General features: G+C 42.6%; 1 long non-coding RNA gene across 2 annotated transcripts in view; it reads right to left on the bottom strand.

Annotated features, from left to right (window-relative positions):
* LOC140708153 (uncharacterized) overlaps positions 1 to 9,754 on the bottom strand; it is a 41,936-nt gene that overhangs the window by 19,390 nt on the left and 12,792 nt on the right. The gene's annotated exons all lie outside the window — the stretch shown is intronic.

Here is a 9,754-nt window from a genome sequence, read left to right as displayed (position 1 = left end):
AGATTCTTATTCCATTATCTTTTTAATGACATTTCACAATCATGTTTTGAAATGCTTTTCTGAAAACTCCAAAGAAGTCATGCATTGATTTATTACACTGTATTAGCCCTAGTCTGAAGTGATAGACACAGGTATAAAATAGATACACTGATGCTTACAGTATAAATAAATAAAAGCGAGTCTCGTACGGAACATGAAAGAAACATTTCTGTGCACAATTCAAAGTGCTCTTTTTGATCTATAAAACCTTAAATGAGTTGGGTTCAAGCTACCTGAAAGACCATATCTCCCTTTATAAGCCTGCCTGAGTTTTACGATCATCAGGGGAGGCCTTTTTCTTGGCCCCACCATCTTCACAGATGTGTTTGATGCAGATGTGTTTGATGCAAGAGAGGGCCTCCTCTATTGCTGCTCACAAGCTGTTAGAACTCCCTCCCATGGGAGGCCAGGCTGGCCCCCTCTTTGCTCTCCTTCCCCAAGTAAGCAAAGTTCTCTTCAGGGCTTCTTCTTAGTAACTGGCTGCCAAGGAAGGGGTTCTTAAAATGAGGCTGCTGTTTTTGTTTTTTATTTAGTTTTAATATTGTAAGCCACCTTGGGCCTTTTGAACAGAAAGGTGGGGCACAAATATTTTAGACAGACAGACAGACAGACAGACAGACAGACAGACAGACAGACAGACAGATAGATAGATAGATAGATAGATAGATAGATAGAACAAACGAACGAACGAACGAACGAACCCAAGCAGCAGTAAATCTTTCCATGTTATCAACCACAGTGTTTTCCATGCATTAGCAGATCCCCACTACAATATAAGATTGTTCATAAAGCAACTTTCTCTTCTGAGACTTAACTCAGAACTAATGGCCCTTCAACCAAAACAGGCAAAATTGGCTTCTAATCAGCTTAAAGCACAATGTCTAGTTATATTTTGGGAGATAACCACTCTATACTACACTCAGGTCTTCTGTCCCATAAAACTTCACGTCCTCTTGTTTTGTATAACCCAAATGCAGAGGACTGTGGGGAATATTTTCCAAAAGAACAACACAGAAGTATTAATCAAACACTTGCTACATTCAACCTGTTGATAGCCTAAAGGTAAGTCAACAACTGAAATCAGGTTTTTCAGAAACTCAAGATGGCTGGGTGCCAGGTGCTGAGCTTAAAAATGTTTGAACAGCTGCTAACTCTGGATAAGATCCCCCTGCCTTTGGTGCTGCAATGCATGACAGAAGAATACAGATTCAGTCCAACCCAGCAAATTTCAGTCACTAGTCAAGGAAGCCTCCTAACTTCCAATAGGTTACAGTAGGTCAGATGACCCCCTTCTGACTTGTATATGAGATTTCAGGTCATACTGGCTTATTGACCCCAGGAAATTGAGAGATTTATTTATGCTGCCTGGAGATCTGCTTTTGCTGAAATGGATCTGGGCAGGGTTGCTAAAAGATCAGAAAAGCAGCTGGCCTGAATAGGGAGGCTGCAGCTGTTGCTGTTGTGTGTTTTTTGCTCTAGCTGCCAAAAAAAAACAAAGCTTTTTTTTTCAATCTGCAAATTTAAAAAAGAGAAAGGTTTAATACTTCCTATTAATATTTATTAATTACACATGTATCCCACCTTTCCCCTAATTAGTTTAAGGTTCTTTTCTCATATTGTCTTCACAAAAGTCCTGTGAGATAGATCAAAATAACTACATTGGCTCTGATTCAGCTTGGTGTTGGTTTGATTCACAGTCTTTTTTGTGACTGTATTCCATTTAGGTGAGCAGACAAAGACCCTGGGTTGTCTATATTGGCCCCTCAATCTGGTATGGTTTGCTCTGCAGCCACAGCTCCCCCTTCCTTTGATTCAGCCAGGGATTTCATACACTTGCTTATCCCTGGCTTTCCTTTTATAATCTGCTGTCAAGTAGATGGAACTATTTAAAGGGCTGCATAGAGGTAGGGGGAAAGGGACATTTCCCCAAAATTCTCCATACATATACAAGTGTACACACATACTATGGAAACATGGTAGTCTGCTGGAGTTGTTTTGATTTTTATTTTCTAAGTTAAATGTTTATCTGATGGTTGTTGTGGGTTTTTTGGGCTTCTTGGCCGTGTTCTGAAGGTGGTTCTTCCTAACGTTTCGCCAGTCTCTGTGGCCGGCATCTTCAGAGGACAGCAAACTGTGCTCTGGGTAGGCTTGAGAGTGGAGTATTTATGGCTGTGAGAAAGCTAGTTTGTGAGATAGGCTATTGTCCTAATCAGCAGATGGTTGATTAGTGTGTTTTGTTGTGGGTATATTGTTTTGATAAGGAGGGGAGATTATCTGTCCCTGTGGTTGATGGGTGTCATTAGCTGGTCTTTTGTGTGTAATAATCCCCTGACCTTGTGGCTGGGTGGAGTTCGTTGACCTTTTGCACTCTGTGTTTTTGAGAGCTGGGAACCAGGTTTTGTTGAGCTTCATACTTTCCTCCTTCCGGTTGAAGTTTTGTTGATGCTTGTGGATTTCAATGGCTTCCCTGTGCAGTCTGACGTAATGATTGCTGGTGTTGTCCAGTATTTCAGTATTTTGAAATAAAATTTCAACCATTAGATCCCGGCCGTGAAAGCCTTCGCGAATACATTAAATGTTTATCTGTTTTTGGCTGTACGGATGTGATTTAGGGCTAAATTAATGTAACAATGCAGTGATAAAAATGGTCTAACACTAGATTCAATAGTATGGATTTAAAACAAAATAAACAAAAAAGACATTGAGCGACAAGCGAGAAAGATTGTAGATATAAGGGGGTGTTCTTGCTGACCCAAAACCTCACACCACAACTTACTAGGTAAAGGTAAAGGTTCCCCTTGACAATCTTTGTCCAGTCGTGTTCGACTCTAGGGGGCGGTGCTCATCCCCGTTTCCAAGCCATAGAGCCAATGTTTTGTCCGAAGACAATTTTCCGTGGTCACATGGCCAGTGCGACTTAGACACGGAACGCTGTTACCTTCCCACCGAGGTGGTACCTATTTATCTACTTGCATTTGCATGCTTTTGAACCGCTAGTTTGGCAGGAGCTGGGACAAGCGACGGGCGCTCACTCCATTGCGTGGATTCGATCTTACGACTGCTTGATCTTCTGACCCTGCAGCACAGGCTTCTGCGGTTTAGGCCACAGCGCCACCACGTCCCTCTACCACAACTTACAGTGGGGTCTTGACTTGAGAACTTAATCCGTATTGGAAGGCGGTTCTCAAGTCAAAAAGTTCTCAAGTCAAATCTGCATTTCCCATAGGAATGCATTGAAAACCATTTGATCCGTATCTGCTCTTTTCCGTCCATAGAAACTAATGGGAAGCTGCTATTCCGCCTTTGACCACTAGAGGAGGATATTTTGTTTCTTTTTTTCTTAGGTCAAGAAAGGTTCAGGGAAGGCAGGGAAAATACAGTCCAGGCAGGACAGTACCAGGCAGTCCGAAGACTGTCTCCCAATCCACTCTCTAAACGCTGGGAGGAGTGAGGAAGCAGACAGGCACCCTTTTCCCTGGCCAACAGTTAACTGAAAGTTCAAATTTTGCACTTTCCCTGCCTCCCACGTGTTTTTTTTTTCAGTTCTTAACTCAAATCTAAGTATGTAAGTCAAGTCAATATTTTCCTATGAGAGTGGTTCTTAAGTCAAAATGTTCTTAACTCAAGCCGTTCTTAAGTCAAGACCCCACTGTACTATGTTACCAAAAAACCATGCCAAGTAATGCCCATGGTTCCTTATGTAGAACAAAACGAACAACCACATTGGCAAAACAACATTTGTATTGTTGCCATTAGAAAACAGTAGAAGCTCCCGGCAGCGGGGGGGGGGGGGGAGTCTGGGTTGGAAGGAAAAAAGGATGTGCTGACTTGCTCTGAACCTTCTGTCATGTGATCATTGAAAAACATTTCAAATTCACCTGTGTGAACTCCAGAGCAAATTGGGAAATATGTCCTAATGTAGCTGCAAACAGACTGGCTTAAGATCACTCAGCACGTTCCATGACTGAGGAGAATTTGAACCCATGACTGCCAAATCCGAATCCAACACTCTAGCCACTGCACCACCATGGCTAGACAACTACTTCATACAACTACATTGAACAATTTTTCCTGTGCACACATACACAGAGAATTTAGCCCCAGACTTTTGCTGGGCTCTCTTCTGGATCTCCCAATGTACCAGCATGTCCCCCCCCCTCTCACCAAGAGCTAGATACACTAGAGACTGGATCTAACCCACTCTGTATTATTTCCTGGTGACACAGCTAGTTCAGCCACCCCATCCTGCTCCATCTCTGTATAGAACCTGCACTGGAAGGAGCAAAGCATCATGTAAGAATCAGTGGGGATGGAAACAAAATGTAAAATTTAACACAGTTTGTCATTAGAGTTGCCAGGGCTCAGAATGGCAGCTGAAGATATCCGGGAACTGCTATACTTCTTCAGAACAACACCATTAGAGACAATTCTCCAGGAGAGTAACGCTAGAAGAAGACTGTTTTTGTATGTGAGCTGGCTTTAAACCTTAGACACCTGTCTCTGTCTGGCACCAAGGCTCACTTGATTAAGCACAAAGGGGTGTGTGTGTATTTTGCTTTGGTTGGCACAATGGTCCATGAGTGCATTCAACACCTTGCCTCCCTCTCCACCCCCTCCTGCGTTTTTATGGCATGATGACATTGGGCCTATTTACCACTTAGATCAGGCAAGGAGTAGAGCAACAGGACCATGACTTTCTTCTTGCATAAGCCACAGCCACCAGTATAAACCTTGGGTAGAGAAACTCCCCCCTTAACCCTTGCCTGTTCTGCCTTTGTAATATCACAGGAGGCCACCTCCTGATCTCAGGTTTTGATGCTAGAATCTTAGGAAACTGTATGCTGCTGATCTGGCAGCTCTATTTGCAACTATTCAGAATCATTAACCATTCTGTATTGCAATGGACACTCATAAAATCCAAGTAGTCAATTTTAAAGAGCACTGAAGAGTGGAAAGGAATTTATATGGAACTCGCTCGGATGAAAACAAGGTCAAATGCAGGTTATGGAAACAACTGGAAAGGGCCCTTTCAAAATTCTTCATGCATACATTGAGCATGGGGTGAATGAAGGAACAAGGCTATACCAGTAATGCTGTCCTTAGGATCCTAGCATGGAACCCTTCATCAAGAGCCAGGGCCAGCTCTACTGTTAGGCAGAGTGAAGTGCAGGTCATATTAAATGGCAGATGTTGGATGATATGGAGGAGGAAGAATAACAGTCCCTTGGCTGTTCCAGTTGCATGCCTCAAACTAGCCTGTTTTCCTCAGGTCAGATGGAGTACTGTATATCAATTACCAAGTCAGTCAGCTTCCGTACATGTAGGGTGGTGGTGGGCATTTTTTGCCTCAGGCAGTAGAATGTCAGGGACTAGCCCTGCCAAGAACCTGCTGCTCTTCCTCTTCATTATCATTGCCTGTTTATTTTCTCATCCTTTGAAGACCAAATAATGTGTACAGAAAATGTGAGACCAGTAAGAATGAGGAACGACCGTTCCTGCTGCCTCATTTCAACCCTGAGCCTTGGGACTCTCCAGTATGAATGTCTTCCTGTGCTGAAAACTGGTAATTTATTTCAGGTCTTTGTGACCTATCTCCTTACTAGTTTTTAATTTATGACCTTCCTAGCAGAAGGTATCAAGTTTCCTGTGAGCAGCCTTTAGTAATGAGCCTTTCCAAAGTTGAAAGAGATTATATTCATGAATGCTGTCTTGTTTACTTCTGTAGTTCTTTGGAAATACTGTGTCTTGTTTTGGCTGAATTCATCACATCTTTTGAGTGTCTTTATGTAGGAGTTCCTTATGATCACATTGCTGGGTGGAGATCCACAGTGCCTGTTTGGTTTCTATCTTGCTTTCACTCCATTCGCTCTGCAGTTACTCCAAACAACAGGGCTGTTTGCTTGTCTGTTAAAACCTGTAGAATAGGCCAAGCGTGCTGCAGTGGTAGCTATCGTCATGCTCAAGGTCTAGGGGCTTGTTGGGAAAATCAGCATGGTGAGTGCGATTGCAGCTTCATTCAGAACGTTTAGGACAGTTTGTAAACATTTGTAAAAGAGAGAAACAGAGCAGGTGTTTCTGCCTGGTAGATAGTGGTATAACTGGAGAATAGTAAGCATCACAGAAAGGAGGAGAGAAAATAGAGCAAAGAATATGGAGTGGGTGGAGGGACAGAGAGAGAGAGAGAGAGTTTCACTGTTGGGTGTGCAGAGAAAAATCTGAGAGAAAGTGCATGGGTGAGGAAATTAAATTGGTTGGGAACTCAATGTCGTAAAAGTAAGCTTCCTAAGAAACTGCTTTTACATGGAACAGAGAGGGGTCCAGGATGATCAGTTCCTACTCAGGTAAAACCGGGTCCTTTAATTTTACCCTAGGCAACTTTTCCACCCTTTCTCCCAAGTCTGCTACAATTTTTAAATAAAAAACTTCTAGTCATTCTAGATTTACAGTGGGGTCTTGACTTAAGAACGGCTTGAGTTAAGAACATTTTGACTTAAGAACCACTCTCATAGGAAAATATTGACTTGACTTACATACTTAGATTTGAGTTAAGAACTAAAAAAAAACCATGTGGGAGGCAGGGAAAGTGCAAAATATGAACTTTCAGTTAACTGTTGGCCAGTGAAAAGGGTGCCTGTCTGCTTCCTCACTCCTCCCAGCGTTTAGAGAGTGGATTGGGAGACAGTCTTCAGACTGCCTGGTACTGTACTGCCTAGACTGTATTTTCCCTGCCTTCCCTGAACCTTTCTTGACCTAAGAAAAAAAGAAACAAAATATCCCCCTCTAGTGGTCAAAGGCAGAATAGCAGCTTCCCATTAGTTTCTATGGACGGAAAAGAGCAGATACGGATCAAATGGTTTTCAATGCATTCCTATGGGAAATGCAGATTTGACCTGAGAATTTTTGACTTGAGAACCGCCTTCCAATATGGATTAAGTTCTCAAGTCAAGACCCCACTGTACTCCTCTTTATCTTATATGTAGGACCCTAAATTGGTAGCATGCGCGTGGCCTGATTAAATAAATCAATTTTAAAGTAGCCAATTAACTAGAGTAGCTTGACGGTCTATTCAAGAAGCCAACGTACAGACAAACAGCCTTTTTATATTTTATTAAAAAGATAGAGATTAATTTGAAACACATTTAGATAAGCCAATCTTTACGCAAATAATCATTTCCAAATTACCCCAGCCGTTACCAACAAACATTTCCTCTATAAAAACGAAAATAACAACCAATCTAACTACATTTCTAAATAGGATTTTATCTTACGGTTAATTAGAAAAATAAGAGTCCTTTAGTAGTTTTTCCTCTGCTGAAATTCATGCTGCGTTCCGGCAGTCGTTCGGGCTGTGTCTCCGTCTATCTCCTCCTCCTTCTCTCTTCTCCCATCTTTCTTAAATTAACAAGTTATGTCCTTGTCCGTGGGAGTTGAGATAAGATAAAGGTCATCTTGCTCTTCTTGACTTTTTTTCTTTAGCTGGAGAAGAACTGACCTTGTACATTTTTTCTCTCTAATTAGCACCTGGACACAAGCAGATTTCTAGCTTTTTTCGTTGCTGCTCTTAAATAAATCCTATGATATACAACTCTATTCTATTTTCATAATCAAATTCATGACACTCAAGAGTGAGGGGGATGTAGAGATTGATACGAACCAAACTAAAAAAAAAAAGCCCTAACACCTGCGTAAACTGGGCTGGTTTGTGGTTCAGTTTGTGGATCCCGTTTTGCCAAAATGAAACAAATCACTGAACTTTTTTACACTCAACACTTTGTTTTGCTTCAGCAAAATGGATGCCCCCCAACCCCTCCCCACAACCTCTGCCACCTCCCTACCTGGTCCTGCCACTGCCGCCTCTTCCTCCTCTGCTGCCCCCATCTTCAGAGATGGCAGGGCCAGCTTTCCTTCCGGGAGCCAGGCCTGCTGTGTCTGTACATGTGCCCACCAATCCGCTGAGGTGGCAGAACCAGGTAGGGAGGTGATGGAGGCAGCGGGAAGAAAGTGGGCAGGCATCAGAGGAGGACGGCAGATAGCAGAGTGGGTGGAGGCATTAGGTTCTCCTCCCCTGGGCATAAACCAACCTCCCACCACCACAAAAAATAAAAAACACCACAAAGCAGTCAATCTTTCCAGGGTTCAAGGGTGTTTTGTGGTTCGTGGGCAGCCACAAACAGCCCTCATTCATCATTTTTCTGGTTTGTGCCTATCTCTAAGGGGTGGGAGTAAATGGTATATTTCAAGGATCCCCTGTCTGTACATTTATCCCTATTATGGGGATACAGCAGGTATGGCTTTTGTTGTTGTTTAGTCATTAAGTCGTGTCCGACTCATTGTGACCCCATGGACCACAGCATGCCAGGCCCTCCTATCTTTTACTGCCTCCCGGAGCTGGGTCAAAGTCATGTTGGTAGCTTCGATGACACTGTCCAACCATCTCATCCTTTGTCGTCCCCTTCTCCTCCTGCCTTCACACTTTCCCAACATCAGGATCTTTTCCAGGGAGTCTTCTCTTCTCATGAGATGGCCAAAGTCTTGGAGCCTCAGCTTCAGGATCTGTCCTTCCAGTGAGCACTCGGGGTTGATTTCCTTCAGAAGGTATGGCTAGACAGCAATATTTAATAGTAAAAACAGCATAACAAGAGTATCAATAATCTTCCCCCTGCACTGCCGCATGCTGAATTTTCCCATTTACCTGGGATTGTTGTGAAATGTTTCTTTTTGAACTCACAACTGATCATCTCTGCAGTCTTCATCCAGTATCTCTGCCACATTTCTACTAGCTTAATCGAGACAATGACTTTAAGTCTCCTGATCGCATACACATAAGCAGTGTAGTGAGGACTTGCAGGATCAGAGGAAGGTGATGTCATTTTCCATGTCCTCAGACATCTTCCCATTTCTTTACTGCAATCTTTACAGTAGGCTGAATAGAAATTACCATTTTCTTGACAATAATGCCTGTGAGCTATGCAACGCCTGTGTGAGAGTATGTATATACTTACATATGCATGTGTGAACAACATGCAGATTAACAAAGCAGCCTGTGTTTTTGCCTAATGGTTGTGGAAATTGTCATGATGAGTGCTTGCATTTCCAAATTTGCCACTACAGAAGTCATCTCTAAGTAGGAGATTATATGGAACTAGACATAGAAGTTGAAAAATAATATCCATGTAAGAAATTATATGATTTCTACTTGCAACAGTTAGAAGTGAATGGGTTGAAAACTGGCATGTTACAGTAGTAATGGGCAAAGTAAGCCCCACTTTTGCAGACCCCTGTCTCTCTACCCACCCAACTACCCTGTGATGGATTAAAAATGAGGGGGAAATATGCTTTTCTGCACCTGGAGGTCTCTAGAAGCTGCATTTAAGAACAAAGTAAAATATAAAACAGATCAAGAAGCTGTGTTTAAGAACAAAGTAAAAAGCTGTATAAAACAGGTCAAGAGGACTCTCTAGCTTGCCCACAACCCTAAAAATAAAAACCAGAAATGAACATTTTCCTTCCTTCCTTCCTTCCTTCCTTCCTTCCTTCCTTCCTTCCTTCCTTCCTTCCTTCCTTCCTTCCTTCCTACCTACCTACCTACCTACCTACCTACCTACCTACCTACCTACCTACCTACCTACCTACCTACCTACCTACCTACCTACCTACCTACCTACCTACCTACCTGTGGACTAGAGAGAAGTGGATTTGGTTAATGGTATTTGAA

This window comes from Pogona vitticeps, chromosome 6 (assembly GCF_051106095.1).
Source record: "Pogona vitticeps strain Pit_001003342236 chromosome 6, PviZW2.1, whole genome shotgun sequence".
NCBI classification, from domain to species: Eukaryota; Metazoa; Chordata; class Lepidosauria; order Squamata; family Agamidae; genus Pogona; species Pogona vitticeps.
The sequence above is the reverse complement of the archived record's forward strand: the minus strand, read 5'-3'. Positions and strand labels throughout refer to the sequence as shown.